At 37.6% G+C, this 16,845-nt stretch overlaps 1 protein-coding gene across 2 annotated transcripts in view; it reads right to left on the reverse strand.

Moving 5' to 3' along the window:
- FBXL17 (F-box and leucine rich repeat protein 17) overlaps positions 1-16,845 on the reverse strand; it is a 472,180-nt gene that overhangs the window by 78,669 nt on the left and 376,666 nt on the right. The window lies entirely within an intron of this gene.

Consider the following 16,845-nt stretch of genomic DNA (forward strand, 5'->3'; position numbering starts at 1 on the left):
CATGACAAATCTAGGCTTTGGGAAAAGAATTATTTCCATGGTAGAATAATAATAATCTAAAAGTGAAGTTTGAGCAAAAATGTTATTTCAAATGACCTATTTGACTACATATGTGGCACTGCAGATTTCAAAGAGAACAAGTCTAGTTAAATCACTTTTTCACTATCATCCAATATTAAATGAGCATTTTTACATAAACTAAACGAATCTTTTTCTTAATTTCAAAATAGTCAATATGACAGAATAAGCAGACATGATATTTTGATACTCAAAAAATACTTTTAAATTACTATCCCTACGTTAAAGTTATTGAAAAGTTCAGTTAAGTCTTAAACCTTTTTGAAGCAGGTTAACTTTGCCAAAGATGTTTGTTTTCTTTTTGACACTAGGTACATACAATGTTAAAGGTTGTTTTCTTACTTTCTTTCCTATTTTGTTTTCTTAATTTCATTTTCTTCTCATTGTTTCACTACACACTCTTTAACTGCAGACTGGCTCTAGTTACCATATCTGAAATGTAGCCTCTGGTGTCCTTATTGGGGGTAGGTGGAGAGAGGAATCCCAGCCATCGCTATGACTGCATTTCAGACAGACCCTTGACTTTAGGAGTCTTAAAAGCTGGAATTTCTTACTATGTACTGTATTTCCTATAAAAGTATGAAAATGCATTTTGAACTACTTATACATATTTTATCACATACTTCAATGTACTTTGTAAAGTACATAAAGTCACGTTAAAAAGTTAGGTGCCAGATGTTGGCCTAAAACATAGTACTGGCATGACTGGAAATAAAATGTGTTCTGAAAGTGTGGACGTTAAGTCAGGTGGTCTGTGAAATTTATTCCAAGGAGGTTATCATTGTCATTTGTCTACAGAAAAGAATGGTCAGTAGATCAACAAGATGTCTTTTGTTTTATGGTACTTTGTTCACACAAGGTGCTGTTGAATAAAAAGTGGTATTTTATATATTACTTACATGTCTATTTCCTTACAGAAGATGCAAAGCGTGGCCAGATTAGTCTCTTTGTTTGCTATGTATGAACAGCAGCCTTCAAAAATCAAGGACTCTTAAGAATTGATTTGAAAGTAATTGCTGTCCCTTTTACATTGGAAGGAGACTGTAGCAAAGGTATATAAATATTACTGACTCGCCTCAGCTTTCGTGTAAAAACCAAACTAAAGCAAACAAAACAATGCTCTTGATTCTCAGAAGAGGCATATATACACACACATCTCTCTCTCTACACACACACACACACACACACACACACACACATACACACCTCATCTCAAAATACTGTGCAACATCTTTTTAAACAAGTGTTGTCAGTGGTAACAGAACACTTTCCACAGTGATTGTTAGGGATCTTTAAGAAGGTGAATGTGCTCTCATGGTTTGCCTTAAAAACAGTTTATACTCTAGTGCTTTAGAAGGAATGATAAAATAAAAGGTATATCAAATAGAATAACATACACCATTTTTTTCTTCAACACTTTTGCAAGATATAAACGTGTAAGTTGGCATAAAGGGCCATTTTCCATTTATTAAGCCAAAGAAGAACATTAGGTAACACATCTGAACTGAAATGCCAGCACCAGTTTGTCCAATAGGTTCACAAGACCTCATTCTGCAAATCAGACTGAACAGGGGAAGAAGCAATGGAGGGGAACCTGAGATTGTAGCAACCATGGGGGGCGGGGGAGATGCAGGGCACCACATGCCACCTGCTAAGCAATTAGGAGAACTGTTTGCAAGCTCAAGAAATCCTGGAGAATTTGGGGTTGTAGATAGCACTATAGTTAAGAGTCAAGTAACACACAGAAACTTAATTGGGAATTCTCTCTTGAACTTATAACACTCAGTCATAATATTAACACCCATATATTAATAATACTATAGTTCATAACCAGCCACTTTGCTGTATGCTATCTGCTCCAAAAAAGTCTTATATCTTTACGTTATTACTCTAAGCATGAAAGCTGTTTTTAAAGTTGCACTATTTTCCTTTTAGTTTGCATTAATGGCACTATTGGATGAGTTTGAAAATGAACTTGATTTTTCAAATGCAGTATATTATAATCTCTCATTAAGGCATTCTGTAGCTTCAATGTTTATGTAACTGTCTATTTTACACTCTTAAATTTGTTCAAATTCTTAATACTGAAGAAGTCAAAGTATAAATTCTTTCCTAAGATTTGTTTTACATAGCGAGATTATTCAACTTATTGTTGAATGGGGTCAAAGAAGCTTGTAAGTCACTTAATTTACTATCTATTTCTTCTAAAATTATTCCCAGAGGCTCTGAATCCTCTTAAGTCTGTTGCTTTTCTTTTGCCTTCTGGCTAACTATTCCTCCTCCCCTTGTGCCACCTTCTACCTTGGAAGATCTAACAAGAATTCTTTTGTCCTACTTTCTTGTATTCGGAACTATTGATGACTTTACATTAGAAGGCTGACTGATGTGTTACACAAAGGCCCCTATGTAGGTGAAGTCTGAAGATGTGCTAAGCAGCCCATTATTTTCACAGTACAGTGATCCGCTTGTGGAATTTTCTGAAAACATTTCCAAGGGACAAGACATCAGAGCCTCCATTCCTGTTTTGCATTGACTTTTGACCTAACATTGGACCAGTAAATCCCATGTGTAAATAGGAGGCTGGGTGGCAAGGCCACTTTCCTAAATATTTACAGTGGTAAACTCTCCAGGTTATAAATTACAAGAGAGACAAGATGATCACCTTTACCCACCATGAACTTGTATTTAACACTTATTTTTGTATTATATTAAGCAGGTCTGTGAAGTTTAGCAGTATACAGAAACTCAAAGAGGAACAAAAATTAGATTAAATAATTCATCATTTCAAATAACCATGGATAAGAAAAACAGCTGAGAAAAAAAACAAAACAGCCAATGTTAACATAGGAAAATGTTTCTTAAATTTAAAAAAGCAAGATAAAACTTGGGTAACAAATAAGTCCTATTATTAAGCAAAAATGCCATGTTCTCATTTATAAACATAAAAGGGTGTGAATTAACTTAGTGATTAAAAAAACATTATACAATGTATGTGAAACATCCAAGAATCGTCTGAACGTAAATAGGCTGAGATGCTCAGTCACCAATCGGTGCAGCAGGGATGCAAATCACCCCATCTTATTCAGTCTGTTGTGTGCAGTGATTCTCTGAGAGTAGAATAAAAGGACTCAGGAGCCAGCGTTAGACTGTGATTTTTGTCTTCTGGGAAACTCCACTTAACAGCTCTGAATATCATTAAAAGCCTGTGAGAGTCATTCAAGGGCTGCTGCTGTAGGCTGACGTGGGAGCTTCCAAAATGCACACATGGAAAGACAGCTCATGGCTACAGATCTTTTTGCAGAATAAATCCAGTGGCCAAGATGCTGAAAAGCTTACTCTGACCTCCAGCAGCACTTCTCATCTGTCTCTCCTAATCGTGAGATGGACTTTTATCAGCAGGCAATAATACTGTAAGCCCCTTGAAGGTAGAAAATGTGCCTGCATTTCTTTCTATCCTGTGGCACTTGTGTATTTCTAAGCCAGTGGCAGGTGTGCCATAAATAGATGCTGAACTGAATTACAGCATGAGATCACATACTTGGCCCCGTCAGCAGAACCCCACACACCGCTCACTGGCAATATTGAGATTACAGGGGTCACTGGCAGCACTCTGCCTAATGGTGTGCTGACTGACAGAGTAGAAAATCAAATCAAGGAGGCCAGCATGACCTCTGGGTTGGGCAGACAGGGTGCGCACTTACTGTAGCAAGAAGGTCAGGATCAAAGTGACGAATGTCCAACCTTCCAGTACATGGCTAGAGACCCTGACTGACCACATCCGATTATCTGCGCAGTTTCATCAGCATCACCTGTAATACTTTAGCTAATAGTAAACAATGAGAGAGGAGCACAAATAACACAATCCCAGACCACAGCAAATTTACCAGGTTGAAGAAGTGCACTTGACAACAGGCTTCTTGTGGATTATGCAAGCCTGCCGATTAGACATGAAAACAACTGCTTTATGGTGACCCAAAATGGGATTAACGTTAAGCCGGATGAGTGTTAGAAATTCTTTAAAGAACTCAGTGAAGTACCATTCAAAATGATACAGCCAAGCTGTTAAAAAAGAAAAAAAAAAGTCCTGGGAAAACAGAGAAGCTGAGATGAAGCTGGTTATCAGTAATCAAGAAATGGGACAGCTCCTACTGAGAAAACTTATGTGGGAAAACATGATTCTAGGCATCAAAGTCACTAGTTTCTATGAATCCAGGGTGAAAAGGGTTACTAGTCACTTATCTGTCTGTTAGCCACATCAGTCCTCACAAATGGTAGTCAGACCATTTAAATACTAAAGACAAAAGTAAATACGCTGTATGTAAATATGTATCTAAATGATTTTTACATTTAAAAATAACTTCACTCTCAGCTACTAAAAAGCTCCTTTAATTCTAAGAGAGATAGTCAGTGGGTGACTAAGGCACTGCAATTTACATCTGCCTAGTGGTGATATATTAGTCCAGTCTCCAGAGGGCTTCAACTTGATTTTCTCCATATGTTACCCATATGTTACATGACCATAAACATATCTTCTAGAAAATATCCATATGCTTCACTTTTATACCTGAATAATAGTGGCCTTTCTTAATCCTTTGGTTGTTATCTCTTCTATGGATTTTGAACTATTTATAGGAATTATATATTAAAAGAAATATTTTAAAATCAGTTGAATGTAATCCCTATTATGCATAACATTGCATTTCTAGGATCTATAAATTTCTCTCCTATAATACTGAAGTTCTCACACTCGAACATCAAGATAGAATTACTATTTACATTTGGGTCAAACAGAATTTAGCCTGAATTTTAATGCATCATCCCAACCAATGTTCCTAAGTGTGCTCTGGAAGTGGAGGATTTTCTCCTTTTGATGAATGAGTCATGGATAATCATCATCAACCCCGTGATATCAATAACAATTTATGGTTACTGAGTTTAGATGGTGTGCCAGGTACTGTGCTATGGGACACTGCACGTCATTTTTCATTTTACCTACAACTAAAATGTAGGTAAAAATGTAGTAATGATGTTTACAGCTGTAGTATTTTCAGGTAGAATTCACTGTAATTCTCAGTTATCACAATGGTAATTTTGCACATATGAGACCCTAACAATCCTGGTGCTTCTAGGGCATACAGCATGAGAAAGAGTAAATAAATAATCTGACTCTTTGCTTGCTCTCTTTTTACTCCATCTTCTTTCTTCTTCTAGCTTTCTAACTACTGGAACCTCCACGGATCAGAAAGGGCTATGATGATCTGGTTTCAGCGAATGCCTCTGGGTGGATGACTGTAGCCATAAAGTTTTTTATTTCAGGCTGCTTTAAAGTAGGAAATTCAGAGTCAGTCTCTACCCTCAATAGTCTCATTATTTCATGTCAGATTTTGGGGAGAATCACCCTGTTTCCAGTATCTCCTATTTCCAATCATGTAAAATTGTATAGAATAATTCTGCTCATATACAATCTGAATTATTTCACTCTCTTGCTAGAGCATATCCTTTCAAAATCCAGGATCCTCTCTTTGTCTTTCAAAGTCTTCTACCAGCTGAGTCCATGAGCTCTGTGTACTCCTTTCCCAAAGCCAGCCGATAAGGCCTTGGAAGAGAAGGGCAGGAGGGCTCAATCAACCTAGACCGGACTAACGCAAACTTCACTGACCATGTTTCACCTATTTCATGCTCTAATCCCTATCACAGATAATACTTAGACTTATATCCAGATAGAAAACAATTAGGAGGTAATAAGAATAATAGCAGTGAACATTTATTAAAAGCTTCCTATACATTAGGTACAATATTAGCCACTTTACAAATGGTATCCCATTTAATTCTCATAAGTAGGAAACAGTATTATTCTCACCTAACAGAAAATGAAGTTGAGGCTTAGAAACACTACATAACTTGCTCAAGGTTACACATAAGTGGTAGAGCTGTCATTTGAACCCAGGTAAGTCTATCTCTGTAAGCCATGCTATCGCTCCCCATAAAATGAATTTTTATAATAAATTTCATTCATTCATATGTTGAGTCCTCACTATGATTTAGGCACTGTATAATAAGACACAGAATAGTAAGGCACGCCCCACCCCTCACATAACGCGTTTTGTTGGGGGGAGGGGTCGTGTAGCTAAATAGTGGGACTGCCTGTCTGAGAAAATGGAGTATTATTGTGGTAATCATTTAGGTGTATAAGTCCAATAATTATGCTGTACCCTTTATACTTATACAGAGCTGTAGTATATCAATTATATCTCAATAAAACTGGAAAACAATGGAGTCATTGGAGGGTATGTACAGCAGACTAGCATGAGCTTATCTGGATGAGTAGTGGAGCCATGCTGGGAAGGATCTTAAATGCTAAGCAGTTAAGCTGTTTTCTGTGGACAGAGGGTTTTAAAGTGTGGAGGCCCCCAGCTGGATGTGTATTTTAAAAGGCAGGGGTTCTCAAACCCGGCTGCACATTAGAATCATCAGGGGATCTTTTAAAGAAATACTGAAGCCCTGACCCCACTCCCAGAGAATCAAATTCAATTAATCTGAGGGAGGGCCTGGGCATCAGTATTTTTAAAAGCTCCCTAGGTGATCCAAATATGCAGCCTAGGCTGAGGACCACAGCTTCTTGACTTTTTGTGTCTCACTTACAAAATTTAAAAAAAAGGACTTTTATTAAACATTTGCCAAACAAAAAGCAGAACATAACCACCAGTTCAGAAGATTTCACCTAAGATATCATTCTAAACAATGTCTCACGCAAAATTATTGCTAAATCAAGTGAAAACTTTTTTAAATAAATTTTTTGCTTGTGATTACATGCTAAAGGTAAGGATTTGCTGGCAAGACGTGAGCCAGAATGCTGAGAGGTTAAGTCACAGCACAAGATGATGAAACAGTGGGGAAAATGACTTTAAAGGGGTAAAAAGAAAATCAACCACTCATCTTAAAGACCTCCTTTTCCTAAAATTCCTCAATTCTCTCTCAGTGCATCTTGGGTGACAATAGTTAAAAATCAAACGTATCTTTACACTATTCTACAGAATCATGGCTAAACTCTGCCACGGCAATTGCAGATCACTCTCAGCTGAGTTACATAACAGAAGTATCTGCAGTAGTGAAAGTTATTCCAGCTCTTGGGTAAAATGACGGCTGCTCCACAGTTTCTTCGGATGTGAAGCCGCTAGGGACCTGGCTGCAAGCATGTATTTTTATAGACACCTCAGCTAATGTAAAAATCCTAATGCGAACTTTACTGCTTGGGAACATTAAATAGGTTTGGGATGCTTCCCCAGAGAGTTTTAGTTCCATTAACACAAGACTTGGTGGCTGAGGACGATGTAATCCTGATCCCATGTTAGAGATATAGAAAGAAAAACTCCTCAATGTCTTCAAAGTTAGCACTCACGTTTCAAAAGATAAGGAGAACCTTTCTATGTCGAGAGGACTAAGGAATTCAAGCGGAACCTAATTCAGCATCTTATACACATCCCCTTCCCCCAACAGAACTCAAGTGGCGGAAAATAGCTAAATTATTTCAGCTGTTAGAAGAGAGAAAGAATCTGTGGGCCTCCTTCGGCGACTACCATGATAGGAAGTTCTGTTATTGAATTACCAGCTCTTGGCCCTTCAGGCTCTGACTGTCGGCTCTCAAATGGCTACGGGTGGCAGCTGCATGTGAAAATGTCTGCTGCCAACTCAAAGGCACCATGGTGGTCACTGCACATGGAAGGCCTCTGTACCCAGATGCTCCTGTATGGAGCTTCTACCTTCTGGCACTAGGCTGAAGTCTGGATACAGGCAACACCAGCAAGTCTACTGAGCTCCCATGATTGTTCTCAGAGGGCCTAACGTTCCCTCAGTAGGCCCTTCCCCACCATCACGATCCCGGGAGTCATACAAAGTGGACTCTAAAGGAAAAAAAACAAGACTTTGTCCTCTTGGAGAGTTCAGAGAAGAGGTGGAATGGTCTCCAAGGACATTCAAGGCTTCCTAGAGGCAGGTCCCCCAGCAATTCTTCCCTCACTACCAGCCTCCACCCCATTCCAGAATACAACCACGTCAAGTATACTTCCACAATGTTTCCTTAGCCATCCCTTTCTCTCCATCCCTACTTTCACAGTCCTGGTTTGGAAGATTTTGTTTTGGTTTTTTTTTTACCCAATTCAGTCCAATCATTCTAGTTCATCTTGTCTCCAATACATCTTCTCCTCAATCTGTCCTCTATCCCAGTGGTCAGTAAAGTATGGCCAAGGACCAAATCCCGCCTGCTGCCTGTTTCTGTATATAAAGTTTAATCAGGCCACACCTATTCATTTATGTATTATCAATGGTTGCTTTCACGCCACAATGGTGAAAGAGAACGCATGGCCCACAAAACCTAAATTATTTACAATCTGGCCCTTTACAGAAGAAGTTCTCTAACTGCACCGTTGTCAGGATGATTTTGATCAAAATATAGATCTGATCACACTGCTTCCATGCTTAAAAGACTTTTGTGGCTACATTTGGTGGTGAGGGACCAAACTGAGGTTGCCAAATGTAGTATTTCTGACCACATTAAATAAACTCCTGATCTCGAAGGGGCCTTGCATATTAACACCAACTTTATCCTTCTGTGCCTATGCTGTGTGTTTTGCATTATCATGCTCTTCATCTGAAGGATTTCTATTCATCCTCCCAGTTCAGTTCAAATGTCATCTTTATTACCATGTAGACTTCCTTGACTCCTCTCAATGGTCAGATCCTCCCTATGTACTTTCTTTAGTTCCACAGCACATTTTTCAATTTTGCATCTATCACTTAGTATTTCATTCATTCATCTATCTGTAGATCTGGTTGCCTTGCTAAGTAATAAGGAATTGGCTTAAATATACCAGGATTAAACTTCCAAAAAAACATAATGGAGATTTTATGCCCTTATTTATATTGAGATTACTGTTATTTCAAAATAGTTTGAGAATTTCTCTAAAAGTCTGCCTTCAGAGTCATTTTATGTTCACACCAGAAAAGGAGTCTTAACAGTTTGTAGGTACATCTCATTTCAAGTTAAATGAAAAATCACTCTTTAGTTTCATCACTAAGCTTATTCTAAAGGAATTCTAACCCTTTCCAAAAATTAAATCTGCCCTTAAAGAAAAATTTACCAATGATGGTAGTTGCTAAATAATTTATAGCAGGCTTTGAATGTAATTTTAAAAAGATAAGTTTCCAAAATATTTTGGGCAATGGCAGCCATCTTGAGAGAATAGACACCTTTGTTAGGCTATTAACTTTGATGGGAATGCTACGTGGTTTAGAATGTATTTTTTGTTTAATTAATTAAATGGCACTGTGTAAAGAATGGAATACTCAACAATTGGTTAACCACATTTTAAAAAAATGGATTCAGGTGGATAACATCTAAGTATAAAAAAACAAACTAAAACTTTTAGGAGAAAACAATCTTTATAATTTTGAATAGAAAAGCCCTCTAAAAGGCAAAATAGAAGGAACAAAACAAAGCAAAAAATGATAAATGCAACTTCATTGAAATGAGAGACTTGTTCATGAAGATACCATAAACAAAGTAAAGTCAAGCCATCGCTTTGGAGAAGATATTTGCAAAGCATATAGCTGACAACAGCTTCACATCCAGATTGTCTAAGAATGCCTACAAATCAATACGATAAAAGCAATCTCCTAAACAAACAAACAAACAAAAAGATAAGAACAGGCAGTCCAAGATAAGATGAAACTTGAAGGTCCAATAAACATACCTAAAAATTCTCTACTTCATCAGAAATCAAGTAAATACAAATTAAGCCATAATGAGATATCATTTCACACCAATCAGATTGGCAAACATTAAAAAGTCTGGCAACACCAAATGTTGGCAGGGATGTTAAGCAATGAGAAATCTTATACCTGATGGTGGGAGTGTAAATTAGCACAACTTTGGAGAGCAAATTGGCAATATCTAGTAAAGCTGGAGATGCACTCCTAGGTTTATTCTTAGACACAAAGAGATATATCCAAGGATATTCATTGCAGCACCGTTCGTAATAGAAAAATCACCTAAATGTCCTTCAATTGGAGAATGAATAATTAAATTGGGATTGTTTATAGAATGGCAAAAACGAATTAACTAGGACACATATACCAACTTGGATAAGTCACAAAAGCATAATGCTGAACAACAGCAAAAAGAAGTGAGAAGCAAAAAACATATATAGTACAGTACCACCTACATAAAATTTTAAAACCTGCAAAGGGAAGACCTATATTGTTCAGAGATACATACAAATAAAGCAAAAATACATAGTTGTGTGTGGGATTGATAAGTACCAAAATCAGGAGAGTGGTTACTTTTGGAGGGGAAAGATGGAATGTAATTATGGACTTTGTAATCATCTGGTTTTTTAAGCTAAGGTATACTGATGTTTGTACACTGTTCTCTATGCTTTTCTGAATATCTAGAATTTTCACAATTTAAAAAGTCAATCACTTTGAAGACAATTCTTTTTGAAGGAAGTTGATATAACACACACCTCCACAATAATAAATCCAACAGCCATATCCCAGTACCTGACAGCAAACTGGTGAGATTTTAAACTACTCAGACAGTGTTATCAGTTCTAGAATTAGAATTTACCTTCAAGTTTGGCCAGCCTAGCTCTCTCCCATTTACAAGAAAGGAAATGGCAGGGATAACTCAATTACTCAGTACTGTCAGATTGGCAAGTGACAGGCTTGGAACAGCTGGGTCTGTACCCAAGCTGCTACAACCGCAGACACGGGGTATAATCAAATAGGGGCATTTTCAAGCAATGTCCAACATTCTCGCATTATTACTTTCATCAATCTTACAGAATTTTGAATTATAAATATGTATCTTGAAACTTTCATTAGGGACAGAAGCACCTGGATACATTTTGGATTTCAATGACTCCTGTATTATGATATAATATTTATCAGATGAAAATAGTAAGGTACCGAACAGTGTGTATAATGCAGCACCACTTTGTAAAAAATGAAGGGAAACGAGAACATTGTATTTATTCGGCTTGCATATGCAAAAAAAAAAAAAGAAAAAAAAAACTGGACAGGATAAATTAGAACAGTGGTTAGCTGTCAGCAGGAATGGGTACTGGGCAGAGTACCAAGATTGGGAGGGTTACTTTTCGCTATTTTTTTTTATAGCTCCTCTATTACAAAGCATACATTATTTTTCTCATCCTCTTCTCTCAATGAACTCCAGTTCCCGTTTATTATCATTCCTACGTAACCTTTTTCATGGACTGATGGCTTATGGTCAGGGTCTGACAGGTGGTACAATGCCCATTACCTTGGTATTGCTTATGGACCCCAATTTCAATGGCTCAGCTTCTTATGTACTAAGATTCTGGTTTTTAGCTCCCAGGTTGAAATGCCTCATGCCTATTGCTTTCTGCTTAAGCTCTGGTCTCAAGCTCCTGCAGGTCTTAAGCTTTTCTCACAAGGACACTGTCTTATAAAATTTTCCTTAAGACTATGAGGTAATAGAGAAGTAAACCTTCGGAGAGTAGCGAGCTTTGCCTGGGCTGTAAGATGCTCAGCTTTCTTTTGATGTCTGAAATATGCTTACCAGTCCACTTAGCAACCTCTTTACACCTGACACCTAGGCTCCTGGGTGCTTACTGACTCTCATTATCCTGTCTGAGGTTTGACTGACCTTGACTCTGTGCTGTTGACTCTCACTAGGGCATCTACTCTAAGCTCCTTTCTCCTCTCTTCTCACCTGTTGATCCCTAAAATGTAGAGTTCTCACTGATATATTTTTCTATGATTGTTTCCAGCAATCAAGTGGAAGCTACTTCTTCCTTAACTTAGAATTTGGTTCTTGTTCTACAGCTCTTTTCTAAAGAACTGGGTTCTAAAAGATACTCCAAGAAAAATCATGGCAGTCAGGAGAACCCTAGCCTGAGGATCTAAGGCTCCAGGCTGGATGAAGAACAACTTCTCTGGCCCTTAATTTCCTCAACTCTAAAATGAGCAGTTCAGTAAATATTATCTGTAAGGTTCCTTACAGACCTGAAATTCTATGATCCTCCTCTTTCTTTTATTCTCTTCTACCTTCTTCCAGCTCTATTCCTTCTTTCACCTCAACATTTCAAACATACTCTGAACAGATGTGTTTAGACACATGTACCCATGATTTAATCTCATAGAAATATATCAGAGAAGACTAGAAAGCTTGGAAACATAAAGGAACAAACGGGAATTGCTGCCTGCCAACTTTCCTCACGGGAAAAAGGCATTTTCTTCTAGAGAGAAAAATCTCTCGAGGTACTATTGTTAAAAAAAAAAAAGCCTCCATTTTCTCGTAAGGACATTGTCTTATAAAATTTTCCTTAACAATAGAGGAAAATAGAGAAGTAATAGGAGGTAATAGAGAAGTAAACCTCTAGAAAGTATTCTTTTAACTTTAACATATATTATCCATTCATTTAGTCACCCACTGAGATATATTCTGAGCACATAATCATGTAAGTAACTAGGTCTCTATAACTAATTCGTGATTTTAATCATCACTGTCATGTTGTGGCTGAAGCTAGAAATCCAGGAGTCACTCCAGGGTCCTCCCTTTCCTTGACCACACATCCAACCAACTACCAAATCCTGAGGACTCAAACTCCAGAACAGGCCTTCCCTTCCACTTCTCTGCTGCTCTTCTGCCTGCCTAGCCATGGCTTGCCTAAACTCTTTAATAGCCTCGTGGTGGCCTCCGTGCACTCTGGCCATTCTCCACTCTTCTCTCTGCAGAGCAGCCAGAGCAATCCTTTTCAAACCATAAACCTGGCTATGCCACTCCCCAGGGAACACACTTCAATGTCATATCAATGGCTTTTGAATCAAATCTGCACTTCTTCCTGAGACTTCAGGGCATACAGGATTTGGTTCCTGTCTACCTTTCCATCATTAACTAGCTATGTGAGGTTCAGCAAGTTATAGGATCTCTCTTTACATTATAAATTTTATGCTATAAAAATGCAGCTAAGAAGTAGAACCTGCCTGTAAAGTGCTTATGATAGTTCTTGGTACATAGCAAGTACTCAAGGAGTGTTAACTCTGAATATTTTATAGTCAATAAAGACAGAGCATCTACTCTGTGTTTCACACTAAGCTAGGCACTTCAAAAAACTAATGAACCCTTTCTAATACTTCTCCCAACATATCCCCTTTTCTCATTGCTGTGTCAACAAGGGGGTTACTGCATTTAACTTAACTTTATATTATATATTTTTTACCTTTTATAAAAAGTCTTACATTTGGGCTAAAATATCAACAGCACCAAAAATGGCTTAGAGCACGTCACAGTTAATGTGAAAAGACCTTAAGGATTTTAGGTGATTTAGGATTTTAGAATCTAAGAGAAAAGAGCACAGTGGTTTCCACACTACCTTCCTATCCCAATGCACACACAGAAAAAACTACAGAAATCTTAGATAATGATACTGTTTATATCTGTAACAAACTTAGGGTTACCAAAGGGGAAAGGAGGGGGTGGAGGGATAAATTAGGAGGTTGGGATTAAAGTATACACACTAGTATATATAAAATAGATAACCAACAAGACCTACTTTATAGTACAGAGAACTATACTCAATATTTTGTAACAATCTATAAGGGAAAAGAATCTGAAAAAGAACTGAATCACTTTGCTGTATACCTGAAACTAACACAACATTGTAAATCAACTATACTTTCATTCAAAAATAAAACAAGAGAAGTCACATGTTGCACTGGTCAGATAATATCTGGTTTTACTCTAGGCATCATATTTTAATGGTTACATTAACATGTGAATTAAGGACCAACTTAGGACAAGTAGGAAGGTAAGGGTCCTGCTAGCAATGTTATATATGAGATAGTTAAGGGAACTGGGGTCATTAGCCTTGGGAAGAAAAAACCTGGAAGAGAGGATGGACAAGATATTTCAAATATTTGAAAAGACTTTTTTTATAGAAAACATATTATATATGTCCTGATGAGCAGAGCTGGACCCAAAGTCCTGAAGACACAAAGAAGAAGACTTCAATTCTCACTATCACAACTATTCAGAAACAGTGGGGAAAATACTTGGGAGAGTAACAAATCGCTCTTCATAGGAAAGATTTTAAGTACAGACTGAATTATCATCCTCTAAGAACCATGTGGAAAGAATTTCCTTTTTGGATAAGAGCAGGGACTAGATAATAATAGCTGACTTTTCCTAAGCACTCAGTGATGTGCTAAGAGCTTTACAGAATTACTCATTTAATGTTCACAACAACTCTACAAGATAGATACCACCATTTTTCTGATGAGGAAACTGAGATAGGTTAAGTGACTTGCCCATGGCCCAACAGAAAATAGCTGAACAGGAGTCAAATCCAGGCTATATGACTCCAGAATCTGGACTCTCAGCCTTCATATTAGCCAATTTCTAAACTAGTTGATTTCTGAATCTTCTCTACCTCTAATTTCCATGTTTCCATCTCTCACAACTTTCTGCAGTCACTTGTTGACTGGCCTCCCATAGGCCTGTGATTTCCTGTGTCTAAGATTTGTAAGGAAAGGAAGTTTATGTGAAATAGATGAATGTGTACCATTTCCTGGAGATGTACAGGAATGCATATGTAAGGAGACAGAGTTGTAGCAGAAGGGGAATATTAATCTACGCAAACCCTCCAAGAAAAAGTCTCTATAATCAAAAACGACCCTATAAGAGATCCCTCTGCTCATTCAGAAAGAGAATTTTGAGATGCTTTTAGATATACAATAATTTAAAATATGCCATACTTAACAAAAAGATCCAAGGGAAAAATCAAAAGGTATAGCAACCTTTACAAATATAGTCTTGCCATTACATTAAAAAGTGATAATTGCAGGAAGTTAAGACTGTTAACATTCTAAAAACAGAATAACAACCATACAATATTCCATATAAGGAGAGAGTTTATAAAGTAAAATGTTCTGGAGTAATTTGAGATCCATATAAAAATCAGGTGGATAAATAAGATAATGACAAAGAGCAGAACAGCCCACAGAACGCACAGATATTCTGGTCTGGTAAAAACTTCTGGGGGTATTACTATGCTTAGATGACTCATATGGTCTCATCTGGCACAATTTTGCAGTGATAGTAAAAAAAAATACAATTTGCTCATTTAGAACATGTTTTAGAGCTGGGTGAGAAATAATTTCCCTAAATTGAATATGTGGGAACGAATTACAACCCCAAATCAGCTATTAACCTTAAAACAGGTAATTGCAAGTTTGTGTCTAAATCCATTTGTCATAATAGAACAAATGAAGAATCAACATGATGGATGTGGTTAATGTGTGACAGTTATCATGAGCACCATGAGCCCAAACTAATAACAACATCAAAGAGAGATTCCAAATGTGATGCAGCCATGAAGGCAAAACTAATTTTCGAATTATAATAGCAACATCCAAGAAAGCTCATGTTTTCTTTGTGTGATAGTCACAGCTGGGCATCTGGAGGATGGCCGGCCACTAATGTCCTAATAAATGGTAGGCACACACTGGAAAGGTTGTCATCACGTGGTGAGCTGAACAAAATTGCTGCTGCTTTTGTCATAATGGACCGGCCTGGCAGCACGTCACAAGGTGCTGGAAAAAAGTGAGTCTCATTACCCGTTCGGGCTCCGGGCTCGACGTGCCTAAGAATTCTCAATCCTACGGCATAAACACATTTTCAGTGCATACGGGTAATACTCCTTCCTTACTCTTCTGCAACATTTCTGCCCTGTTTTTCTGTTGAAAGAATACCAGAAGTCCTGGAAACTACTTGGTAGCGTCACAGCAAGAGCTTGCTTCAGGCAACAGTCACCTCACAGTTAAGACAGAAAACTGTCTGCAGATTTTGTGAGAACAGAGGCTTTGGTTGATGCCACTTGATACCGGGGGAGAATAACCACTCTGGCAGCCACTGGCAGGCCTGGTACTGCCTGGTGAACTGTACAAGGAAAGGCAATGTCCCTACCCTGCTAAACTGAGTGTCATGAGATCAGAGAGATCAGAGAGAAGGTCTTTTTCATCTTTACATCCCTGGCACCGAGCACTGTGCCTGGAATGGATAGCCAAGAAATAAAGGACAATATAGAATAGAGTTAAGCAAACAGGCTCAGAATCTTGGCTCTGCCGTTGACTAGCCTATGTGACTCTGGGCAACTTATTTCAGCTAAGTCTCAGTATCTCTCTACAAAAAGGAAAAACAGTTGTGGGGATTAAATAGTGTATTAAAGCATTTAATACACAGTTGTGCTAAAGAAACCGGCAGTTTATTGCATCAAATACATTTTAATGATGAAAGCTGCCTAGGAAGTATGAGGTAAGGGAAAATAAAGAAAAAGCCCAAGATGGTCATTTTTCACAGACAAAGGGGGCAACAAAAGTTCTCTGCATAGCACTCTGAGGTGAATACAAATGACCTTTACTTGTCCAAAGCAGTTTTTTAAAAAAAATCTAATTGGCTTTTTATCATTGGTCATACAAGGGTTCAAAGACAAAGTCTGTCCTAGAACAGTAAATTCTGAGAGTAAATAGAAATTAGAATTAATATTTCTTGTCTCATTTTAGCTCAACAAGTTTCTTAAAATCTGGACTATTTTAACACTTGTAGAACCTCAAGGACAGGAATACACATACATTTTTTTAAAAAAACAAACTTCTTAACTTTTAGTCATTGGTTTAAGTATGAACATATCTGCCAAACTAAGTGTAGACACATAAAATAATTGACGGCTC

The sequence above is a fragment of the Balaenoptera musculus genome, chromosome 3, assembly GCF_009873245.2.
Source record: "Balaenoptera musculus isolate JJ_BM4_2016_0621 chromosome 3, mBalMus1.pri.v3, whole genome shotgun sequence".
Classification (NCBI taxonomy): domain Eukaryota; kingdom Metazoa; phylum Chordata; class Mammalia; order Artiodactyla; family Balaenopteridae; genus Balaenoptera; species Balaenoptera musculus.